Source organism: Rhinolophus hipposideros, assembly GCF_964194185.1.
Source record: "Rhinolophus hipposideros genome assembly, chromosome: 3".
Lineage (NCBI taxonomy): Eukaryota > Metazoa > Chordata > Mammalia > Chiroptera > Rhinolophidae > Rhinolophus > Rhinolophus hipposideros.
In genome coordinates, this window is record NC_138049.1 from 40,874,125 (window position 1) to 40,887,167 (window position 13,043).

Sequence of the window (13,043 nt, forward strand, 5' to 3'; positions counted from 1 at the left end):
ATAAGACCAATAAAAGTAATTAAGTATTGAAAAGAAAGAAACAAAACTAGCTTGATATGGTTGATTATATTGAAATATAATGATATGGTTCTTTATATTGAAAAACTAAAACAAACTGCACAAAAATTCTTACAATTAACAAATACTGTTAGTAAAGTTGCTGGATACAAGATCAGTGTAAAAGTCATTTCAATTTCTAAAATCAAGGAACAAACATTAAGATCATGCAATAAAAAGATACTATATAAAATAATAAATATTAGAATACACCTAAGAATAAGTCTAATAAAAGAAGTGCAAAACATAAGAAAATCACTAAACTTTACCAAAGGTATTAAAGAAATTATTAATAAGAATATTTAATATTGTGAAAATGCCAGTTCAACATGAATTGATCTTTTTCTTTGACACAATTCCAAATGCCGTCAGGATTTTCTGTGAAATATAACAACCTGATTCTAAAATGTATTAGGAGATGCAAAAAACCAAGAATAGATACAACACTACTATATAGAAAAACCTGGCAAGATTTGCCTACCAGATATGAAGATGTAGTATAAAGCTTAAATAAATAAAACAGTGATATTGGCATAGGGATAGGCTAAAAGAAAAATAAAATGAAAAAATTTGCCAAGAAATGGTCCATGAATACATGATAAAATTGGCATCGTGGGAATAAAAATGGCTTTCTATCTCACCTTACACTAAAACATCAATTAGAGGAGGAGGATTCTAGAAAGATGGTGCAGTAGGAAGTACCAGGAATATGTCTCCCCACCAAGATAACAATTGCACTGGCAAGATCTATCGGATATAACTATTTTGGAACTCTGAAGTCTGTTGAAGACTTCCAAGTGAAGTCTTGGAGCATAAACTGCAATTAATGTGATTCAATTTCAGCTTTTAGATCAGTAGTAGCTACCATCTTCCACCCTCAGCAGACAGTACACAAGTTGCAGTAGCATCTTGCTCATAGCTTGTGGGAACCAGGGTGAGTAATAAGGACCCTATGCTCCAAATACCAGGGATCTTCGTTCTGATCACTGATTGCTGTTTCTCATCATGGAGGTACAAACACAGAGACAGGTAGCCATTTTTCACCCTACCTGCCGTTTTTTCAAGCCCCCCATACTGGCTAAAGTGACTTCTAGGAGACTTAAAAGATTGGTTCCTTTTTCATTCCCTTCATGTTTTGTTTATTCCCCTCTTTTGAAAACCAGATATTAAACACTGGGACATGCAAAAGCAACTGCATTTAAGGAGAAATTAGAAAGTGACTGCACATACCCAAGGAAAGGTGCAGGCTGAGAAAAGATTTGAGAAGACCCAAGAAGGCCTAAAAGACCTCAGGCTGATCTTGGTATGGAGACAGCTTACAACAATAAAAAATAAAACAAAACACGAAGCAGACCCTTGGGAAGAGGGAAAATCTGATTTCCGGAGTTACAGCATTATTAGATTCAAATGTTGTTTTCAACAAAAGGTCACAAGGCATACAAGGAAACAAGAAAGTATAGTCCATTCAAAGGAAAAAAAAATAAACCAAAGAAACTATAACCAACAAAGACCATGAGGTAGACCAACTAGAAAACAACTTTAAAACAGTTGTCTTAAAGATGTTTAGAGAACTAAGGGAGGATATGGAGAAAATAAAACGATGTATGAACAAATTGCAAATATCAATAAAGAGATAGAAAACCTAAAAAGAAACCAAAAAGAAATTCTAGAGCTGAAAAGTACAATAATTGAAATGAAAAATTTATTACAGGGAGTGAAAGGTAGATTTGAATAGACAGAAAAAAGAATTAGTGTACTTGAAGAAAGAACAATTGAACTTATCAAGTCAGAGGAACAGAAAAACATTTTTAAAAAGTAAACAGAATCTAAGGGACCTATGGGATATCATCAAGCAGATCAACAAACATATTGTGAGAGTCCCAGAAGGTTTGGGGAGTGGGGGAGTATTTGAAGAAATAATGGCTGAAAACGTCTCAAGTTTATGAAAGATATGAATACAAACATCCAAGAAGCTCAACAAACTCTAAGTGTGATGAACTGAGAGACCCATACTGAGACACATCATAAGCAAACTTTCAAAAGATAGAGACTCTTGAAAGCAAAAAAAGAGAAGCAACTCATTATATAAAAGGGATCCTCAATAAAGTTATTAGCAGATTTCTCAGCAGAAACTTTCTAGGTCAGGCTGATACATGCCAAGTGCTAAGGGAAATAAACTGTCAACCAAAAATTTTGTACGTGGAAAACCTATGTTTCAAAAGTAGGGAGAAATTAAGACATTCATACACACACACACACACACACACACACACACACACACACACACGACATTCAGAGATAAGCAAAAGCTGAACAAGTTTTTTATTACTTGACCTATCCTGCAAGAAATGCTACAGTGAGTTCTGCAGGTTGAAATGAAAGAACACTAGACAGTAATATGAAATCATATGAAGAAATACAGATCTCAAAAAAGGTAAATACATATAGTTGTACAAGCTGCTATTATAACAACAGTTTTAACTTCACTTTCTGTTTCTTACATGATTTAAGAGACTAATATATTTTTCTAAAAAATAATCATTAGTAAATAAGCTAGTATTATTGTAACTTTCGTTTGTTAACTCCACATGTTCTTTTCCACATAATGTAAGAGACTGATGTATTATAAAAAATATAGTGTATATTTTTGAACATACAACTTGTCAAGAAGAAATTCTGTGATATCAGTAATTGAAAGGGGTTGGGGCAGAGCTATAAAGGAGCAGAATTTTGTATATTGTGAACTTTAGCTGGAATAGTTTCATTTTACTGTTAAAACTTTAGGAGTTAAATGTAATCCCATGATAACCAAAAAGAAAAGAGCTATAGAATATACACCAAAGCAAATCATAGGAGAATTAAAATATTTCACTGCAGAAAAATCAGCTAAACACAAAAGACAGTAATGAAGGAAATTAGGGGAAATATAAGACATGCAGAAAACAAATAGCAAAATGACAGAAGGAAGTCACTCCTTTTCAGTAATTACTTTAAATGTAAATGGATTAATTCCCCCAATCAAAAAAAAAGGACATTGGCAGAAAAGAAAAAAATTATATGCTGTCTACAAGAAACTTACTTTAGACTAAAAGACACAATAGGTTAAAAGAGAAAGGATGGAAAAAGATATTCCATTCAATCAGTAATCAATACAAAGCAAGGGTGACTTCACTAATATTACATAAAACAGACTTTAAATTATAAAGTATTATGTAAGAGGACATTATATCTTAATAAAAGATTCAATACAGCAAAAGATATAACAGTTAACATATTTACACATCTACTAAAGACCATCAAAATATATGAAGCAAAAACTAATAGAATTAAAGGAAAAAATAATTCTAAAATAACATTTGGAGATGCCAATACTGGATAGAACACCTAGACATGAGAAAAACACTTTACAAAGTAAAAAACTAAAAATAAAAGAGCATATGTAAAATACCTATTGATAACTCATATTCAATGATGAAAGACTGAAAGATTTTTCTGCTAAGATCAGGAACACAGCAAAGGTGTCCATTCTTGTCACTTTTACTCAACATAGTACTGGAAGTCATAGCCAGAGTAATTAGGCAAGAAAAGGAAATGAAAACCATCCAAATTGGGAACACAGAAATAAAATTATCTCTATTCATAAACATGTTTTTATATATAGAAAACCCTAAAGATTCCACAAATAAAACTGTTAGAACTAAGAAAGAAATTCAGCAAAGTTGCAGGATACAAAGCCAAAACACAAAAATCAGTTGCATTTCTTTATACTAACAGTGAACAAACCAAAAAGGAAATTAAGAAAAAAACTGCATTTACAATTACATCAAAAAGAATAAAATACTTAGGAATAAACTTAACCAATGAGGTGAAAGACTTGTGTCTACAACTACAAAGCATGGCAAAACAATTAAAGGAGACACAAAACACTGGAACAATATCCCACGTTGACTTAATAATGTCAAGTGTCAATGTTACCCAAAATGACCCACAGATTTAATGTAATTCCAATGACATTTTTTTTTCCCAATGACATTTTTGCAGATAGAAAATTCATTCCATAATTCATATGGAAACTCAAAAGACTCCAAGTAGACAAAATAATCTTTAAAAAGAATTTGAAGGCATCACACTTCCTGTTTCAAAACTTACTACAAAACACAAACAAATAGATCAATGGAACAGAACAGAGAGCTTAGAAATAAATCCTCATATATATGGTGAAATGAATTTCACCAAGGGCAGCAAGACCAGTTGATGGGAAAAAGACAGTAAGGACATTTCAACAAATGGTAATAGGAAAACTGGATATCCACGTGCAAGATTAAAGATGGACTTTTACCTAGCACCACATACAAAAATTATCCAAATTGATAAAAGACCTGAATATAAGACATAAAACTATAAAACTCTTGGAGGAAAACATAGGCTTTATTGCAGGGGTGTCCAAACTGCGGCCCGCAGGCCAACTGCGGCCTGCAATCCATTTTTAATTGGCCCATAGCAAATTCCAAAAATATATTTAGTTTACTTAAATAAACCAGGTGAGGCAATACGTACTTCACCTCGAGTGAGTGGCCTGGCTGTTTGTGTATTTTACTGCATATGGCCCTTTGTAAAAAACGTTAAAAAAAGTTTAGACACCCCTGCTTTATTGGATTAGGCAATGATTCCATGGAAAAGATACCAAAGGCACAGGTAGCAAAAGCAAAAATAGACACATTTGACTTCATAAAAATTTTAAACTTTTGTGCATCAAAGGACACTATCAACAGAGTGAAAAGGCAGTCCATGGAATGGGAGAAGATATTTACAAACCATATTTGATAAGGGATTAATATCCAGAGTAGAGAATTTGTAAATCTCAGCAATAGAAAAACCAAACAACTCTATTCAAAAATGGGCAAAGGACTAGAATAGACATTTCTCCAAAGAAGATATATCAATAGTCAATAAGCACATCAAAAGATATTCAACATTACTAATTAAAGGAAATTAAAACCACACAAGATACCACTTCACATCCATTAGGACAGCTACAATTGAAAAATACATATACAGGTCTAACAAGTTTTAGTGAGGATGTAGAGAAATTGACATTCTTATGCACTGTTGATGGGAATGTAAAATGGTATAGCTGCTGTGTTAAACAGCATGGAGTTTCCTCAAAAAAAAAAAATTAAAAATAGACTTAACATATGATGCAATTAACATATGTAATTCCTCTTCTGGGTATGTACCCATTTGAAATATATAATTGAAAGCAGGGTTTTGAAGATATATTTGTACATGCATGTTCCTAGCAACATTATTCACAATAGCTAAACCATGATAGCAACACAGTTGTCCACTGACAGATGATGAGTAAGTAAAATGTGGTATATACATACAATGAAATATTATCCAGCCTTAAAATGGAAGAAAATCTGACATACGCTACAACATGGCTGAACCTCACGGACACTATGCTAAGTGAAATAAGCCAGACACAAAAAGACAAAAATAATATGATTCCACTTAGATACCTAGAGTAGTCACAGTCACAGACACAAAAAATAGAATGGTGGTTTTCAGGGGCTGGAAAAAGGGGAGATGGACAGTTATTGTTTAATGAGTATAGAACTGCAGTTTTGTCAAATGAAAAGAGTTCTCTGGAGGGTGATGGTTATGCAACAATATGAATACACTTAATGCCACTGAACTGTATACTAAAAACTATTAAGATAGCAAATCTTGTGTGTATTTTAGCACAAAATATTGAAAAAACATCAATTGTAGATGAAATAAGGACTTAAGTGTTAAGAGCAACTTTATACTTTTAAAAGACTATGTAAAAATATATTTATGATCTAGAATATATGCAGATTTTAACAAATAAAATACAAAAAACACAGACCATAAAATTTTAAAATTATCTTCATCAAAAGGGGCTGTAGGGTCATGCCACCAACATGTAGAGTCATGCCACCAACTGGAAGAAGTTATTTACAACATAAAATCTACGGGATATTAGTGTCCAGAATACATAAAGAACTCCTAAGAATCAACTTTTTAAAATAGAAAAATTATGTGATCTGAAGCACTACGTTATAGAAAAGAATTGGACAATAAAAATCCAAAAAGTTATTCAAGCTCATATTTTTTATGTAATTCTCAATAACAGTTTTCATATGAAAACCATAGATTACATTTTACACCCATTGGATTGGCAAAAACTAAAATGTTCAATATCAGGTGTTATGAGAATATGAAGCACAAGGAATGCTCACACAAAGATGAACAGACGTAATACAACATTTTGTTTTGAAAAACAACTTGACCTTAACTAGTAAAGTTCAACATAAGCATATCCTAGGACCCAGAATTCCACTCCTACACACGTGCACTTGAAGAATGTTCATAGCTATATTGCTTTTCCAGAAGAAAAAAAAATTCCACCAATAGTGGTATGAATAAATGCATTGTGATGTTTTCATCAAATGTAATACTATACAGCTGTACAAATAAAGGTACTAGAACTACATGTATTAACATCGATAAAACACAAAACCTAATGTTGAAAGCAGAAAGTCAGAAAAAAATGAATCCGTTTCTGTCTAGGGCATATAATAAATAATACATTGGGTAATAATGAACTGGGCAAATAACACATAAAATTTATTTTAATCACTTTTAACTATACAGTGCAGTGGTATTAAGTATTCATATTGTTGTACAATCATCACCACAATGTTTAAGTTTTCATTCATAAGTCATAAACTTCAAGAAAAAACAAAGGAGTGATTAACATCAAATTCCGGAGAGCAGAAACTTTTGGTAGGCAGGGAAAAAGGGAAATGATTGGGATGGAGGCACACAGAGAACTTCTCTCTTTTAACCATGGGGTAGATCTTTTGTTTTTATCTTATGGTTATTTTTTTAAATTGTTGCGTGTGTGTCTGCATGTGCATGTGTTACAAATAATACATTTTCCAATAAAAATGTTAGAGTGCTAAGGAAACACATATTAAATAAAAAAATATATATCTTTTATTTTAGTACTTATTTAAAGCTTTCATGTTGATTAAATAACAGTTTTGTGTAACAGAAGCTAGCAACATGTGCAAAACATGATAGGAGGCAAAAGTGCCCAAGGAAAAGTTTTAAAAATGTAATTTGTTTATATATGTTAACAATTGTGAACAGAGTTGGTATAAATCAAATAATAGTATCTGTCCAGAACATGTAACACGCAAAAAAAAGAAGGGATTGATAAACTAGAAAAAAAAAGTAAAATATAATCATTTCAATTCCAACTGTTTCCCATTTTAATTGCACTAAAGGAGGTGCCATATCGGAGACCAGCTACACAAGTCCGGTCTTTTTTTTTTTTTTTTTGTTAACTAATGACTTCAGTACTCCTGAGTAAACTATTAAAAATCTTATTTCCAAAAGAAAATAAGAAGGAACCTATAGAAAAGAAACAATATGATTAGAAGGCAAGAGGGTCTGATTTATGAGGAAAGATTAAAGGAGTTAAGCTGCAGAGTTTGTCTAAGTGATGCCTAAAAGAGAGCATGATAACAGTCTACAAATATTTGAAAAGCATATACCAAGAAGGGAGGATTTGTTATTTATCTTGGTACAAAGTTGTTAAACTGGACATGAATGGTTGACGTGAAGAAGAAGGAAACTCAAGCTATCAGGAAAACTTCCTGGTTGAAATATATGAAATCGAGGGACTTTTCCCTAAGACATAATGGCAACTCAGTACCTTAGCTAGTTAAAAGAAATGAAATATAAACCACTACATTTGTGACAAAAATTAAAAACAACCAAAATTCATACACTGACTGATAATTACTCTTAGCATCCTCTTTTTGTTTTGCTTTGTTGTTGATTTTGTTTGCTTTTATATTATGAACTATTTAAAACTTTTTTAAAAAATATAGATTAAAAAGTAATAAATACCATATACTCACCACCTGATTAAGATTAGATATTTGAAATATTAAAAGCAGCTTCTGTAGCTCTCCTTAATCTCATTCCCTTCCTTCTTCACAAGAAATAATGTTCTAGATTTGGTTTTCATATGTAGACATTCTTAAGCAATAAATACTATTGCTTTAAAAATCGTACCGTACATTACGTATCCTTCTAAATTCAATGAGCTTTCTTCACTCAACTTTAGGTTTTGACAAATTTAATTTGTTTCTTATAGTTCACTCATTTCCAAAGAAGTATACCATTCCCTTGTATAGATATATAAAAATGTATTTTCCCATTATCTCATAATGGACATTTAGTTTCCAATATTCTGAGATTATAAACAATACTGTTATGAACATCCTCATACATGCCTCCTTACGCACAGTGTGAAGGTTTCTCTAGGAATGCAGTTATAAGGTGTGTGCACCTTTAACTCTACTAGTTATTATCCCTCATACTATTTATAAAAGTTCCTTTTCCCCACATTCTCAATTATATTTTTAGATTTTTTTAATTTCTGTTATTCCAATAATAGTGAAATAACTACTCATTATAGTTTTAACTTGCATTTCCCTGATTAAAGTTTAGATTGAGCACTTTACGTATATTGGCAGAAATGGCATTTAAAATATTTATTGACCAAATGTTATAGAAGCTGGTCAATAAGAATGAGCGCCATAAACACCAGCACTATTTATTAGTCATTCTTTTTCATCTTGGGTGAATTGCCTACTTGTATACTTTGCTATATTTCTATTAAGTTGTCTTTTATTCTTGAGTTGAATACTTTACATATTCCACCGTGCTGTCTGATAGAACTTTCTGTGATGATGAAATGTTCTATATCTGCACTGTCCAATACAGTAATCACTAGCCACATATGGCTATTAATCACTTGAAATGTAGCTAATATGACAGAGAAACTGAATATTTTATGTAATTAATAGCCACCCGTGGATAGAGGCTAATGTAGTTCACAGCATACTTAGAGATATTAATCCTCTGCCACTTAGATATGATATCTAAATATCCAGTTTTATTTTACATATTTGAAGCCATATACATGTATTTGCTTTTGTATCCGTTTTTCTTAATTAACTTTTCTTCGTGTCATTAAAATAGGCTTTTAATAAATGACACAATATTTGGTCCCATAAAAGTCATATAAATCATGTAATCATTTAGGTTGCATATATTTTTTCACTGTAGTCAATAACAATTTTTTGCATGATATTTTGTCCATATTTATTATTTCTTTATGTGCGATTGATACAAAAGTGAAATTAGTGGGAGAGTATGAGGCTTTAAAGAGTAGATACAGATCTTGCAACTATTTTCCAGAAAATTTATTCTGTCTTCACCAGTAGATATGAAAGAGCTTATTTTACCATACTTTTCCCTGCTTCATAATTTTTAATGTTTGATAACTTTATAATTTAAAATATTATTTTAATTTTTATTTATTTGGTAGTCCATTTTTCATGCATTTATTGGCCTTTTCTTCCTTATGTGTATTGTCTATTCACGTCTTTTGCTATTGATTGTGGTGTTCATATTTTTCTTATAAATTGATAGGATTTCTTTGTGTAGTAAAGATATTATCCCATTGTAATATTTGCTGAAAATATTTTCCTCAGTTGTTTCTTGACTTCAAATTTTGTATATGATTCTTTTGATACAAAGAAATTTTTAATTTCTGTTTTTATTTTTTCCTTTGAAATCTCCATCCAGAAATGTAGATACATGTTTCTTCTAATTGTTCTTTTTATATTTGATAATTTATATGAAATTCATAAAGATATGAGGTATAGAAATATTTTGTCTATTTTTCTAACACAGTGCCCTGAATAACTTTATTTATTTATTTGGTATTCCATCTTCCTCCATAAAGGACTTGAGACAATTCATTGAAAAATATTTTCTTCCTTCATTCGTTGTAATGTCTCCTGATCATACACTAAATTCTTATATATACTAAGATCTTTTGGGGGGTATTTTATCTCTGCTATTGATGTGTTCTAGCTACAGTTGGGTCAGTATCATCATGTCATAATATAATATTTTTATATCTACCAGACAAATCACCTTTTGACTATTCTTGTTTATATTTCTTTAAAATATTACTTGTTGTATATTCTTCTAGTTCAAGTTTATAGACATTTTCAACATTTCCAAAAATTACTCACTCCAATTTTTATTAGAGCATTAAATGTCTAAATTCATTTAAGAAGAACTGGCACATTTATAATGTATAGCATTTTTATCCAAGCATGTGTTATGTCTTTCATTTAAAATTTTCTATTATACCTATATTTTTGTTCAAACAGGTAATAGGCTTCCCTTACTATGATTGCTCCTAAATATTTTGCATTTATGCTGGGGTCTGCAATTTAAATTTTATAATGTCCTACCTTTCTTGCCTTCCTCAGAGACTGTTCCCAGTCTCTCTTAACAGGGGATCTGTGAGAAAAGGAGGTCCTAAAGGATTTGGATTACCATTTTCTCAATTCTCCCAAGGACAGCGCTTAGCTAGTACCATTTTAGATGCATGAAAGAGCTCATTGCTTATATACAATGGCATTAGGGCTACATTCTGTCTGGGCATCCTGGTTGAGAGGAACTTGGGACTTTCTTTAAACTCTTCAAATTCCTTTGTTTTCCTGTGATTTTCACTCACTGCAGCTGACCTGTCTACTAATTCCTGAGAAAAGTCTGAAACTACCAAACTACCTTAATTTTCTATCACAAAATCTACAAATATATTTGCATCTGAACTTACCCTTTCCTCTTTACAGTTTTAATGAAAGAAGTGTTTCTTCTCTCTAGGGCCACTTCCTCTATTCTGAAGCTGTTTCCTGTCCACCCTTCACTGACCTTGTGCTCTCAACTTCTCCCTCCCTCTCTGTCATATCTATAGTCTCTACTCTTTACTGGATCTGTTATATCAACATAAGACAATTATCTAATCATCCTTCAAAACTAAATTTCAAAAAAAAAAAGAATTGCAAAAAAAACCAAACTAAATTTCAAAAGTCCTTCTCCAATTATCACTCTCCACTTGACTGAAGTTTCTACATTCAATACCACTTCCCACTCATTTTACAAACCAATCAAACCCAGCTGTCCACTGAAAATGTTCTCCCTGAAGTCATTCATTATCTCTACTTAATTAATTCCACAGATATTTTCCAGTCTATATCTTGATGACCTTTAGCAATGACTCGATAATAGTAGTAACCATTCCCTTCTGTTGAAAGCATTTTTTTCTTTCTGTTTTTCTGCCACTATATTCTCCTTTTTTCTTACTTGTCTAAATTCTCCTCGGTTATCTTGCTGGCCCTTTTTTCCTACCCCACTGTTTAGAACTTTTTTCTTATAACCCCTTCTTTTCTCATTCACTTTTTCCCTAGACATTTTTACCCATTACCATGGCTTCAGTCACTACCAAACTAAATGTTTAAACCCTCTTGTCCAGTCACATGTATCCAACTGACCACATCAAGTCTACACTGGATATTTCACAAGCACAATAAATATGACAAGTTCCAAATTGAACCCATTAATTTCTACTCCTTCTACCTGCTTTTCTTCCAAGTGTTTCCTAGTGAAAAATCAGTCACTCCTTTCCATCTCTAGGGTTATTATCCAAGTCCAGATAATTTTGTATCCAGTCTATCCATATATCTATAACATAGCGCCCCTCTTGCTTGCCTTCCCATATGCCAGTGGTTGACATCTGGCAATGTCAGAGACATTTTTGGTTGTCACAAGGGGAATAGGGGGGTTGCTACTAGAATCTGGTGGGTAGCAGCCAGTGACATTGTGATGCTACAAAACATCCTGCAATGCACAGAACATCTCCCAAAACACAGAATTAATTATCTGGCCCGAAATGTAAATAATACCAAGGCTGAGAAACCCTAACCTATGATGTTCCTTCTGTCTGGATCATTCTCGCTCTCTCTTCCTCTACGGCACTCCTCCTCCAAACTCCCACTTACTCTCACTTCTTTCCTTAAATGTCACTTCCCGTTGGAAATGTCCTTAACCACTTAAACTAGGTTAACCCCCAGGACACTCTTTATTATTACTTATAATTATTTGTTTAATAAGGTATATTTTCCTGCAACACTGTAAAGGATCAAATCTATCCATTAACTATTTTGTTTCCAGTACCTGTAATCTATTGATTAATTATCAGGACCATGGTTTTAAAAACTAGAACTTTACTCAATATTATTTGAAAAGCAAATACATCTCTGTCTCAGTTTCCTTAGCTGTAAACTAGCAATGTTCACACCTGTTTTCGCTATCTCACAGTTATTAATGTTCAAATGACTAGAAGTATATGCAGGTTTACACTGAAAGTCTCTATCCTGAGCAAACTATGGTTGGTCACCCTATTTTTTTTTTTTTTTACTTTTACTTTGTTAAACAAATAGTTTGCTATCATTTTTGAAAAGTATCTAGAGTAGTTCTGAGTTTAGAAAGTCCTTAATTGTATTAATTTCTAAAATAATCATAACAATGATACTCTATTACTGCTTTAGGTATCTTTAGAAAAATAGGTTGTATAGCCTAACCAACGTATTTTATTTTTACTTTGTTGACAAAATCTACACCTGAATTTGTAGTGTATTCTTCTAAGGAGGAAACAGTAGACTTGAGAAACATTTTTATTTTATTCTACAAAACAAGGCTTGCCGTACACATGCTATATTAGCTGATGGCTTGCTAGTACCACCAGCTACACCAAAGCGGTAGAAAAAACACCTGAGAGAAGTGACTTAAATTCCCTGTTGATGTATTTCTAAGTCAATATTTCTAAGTGTATTTCTAAGTCAATATTTTTGCACTTTTACAATTGTTTATCTCATAAAGAGCTATTATTTAATAATAAAAAGAGCAATCTAGAGGGTTTTATTATGTAATTAGCCATTAACTGCATTTAAACACTGGTGGAAAGAAACTGGTCATTTCAGAGGGTTGGGGGCCTTATATTATTTATTAAGATAATATGT

At 32.0% G+C, this 13,043-nt stretch overlaps 1 protein-coding gene across 1 annotated transcript in view; it reads right to left on the reverse strand.

Annotated features, from left to right (window-relative positions):
* RFX6 (regulatory factor X6) overlaps nucleotides 1–13,043 on the reverse strand; it is a gene marked incomplete at both ends in the record, with an annotated part of 55,126 nt that overhangs the window by 23,268 nt on the left and 18,815 nt on the right. The window lies entirely within an intron of this gene.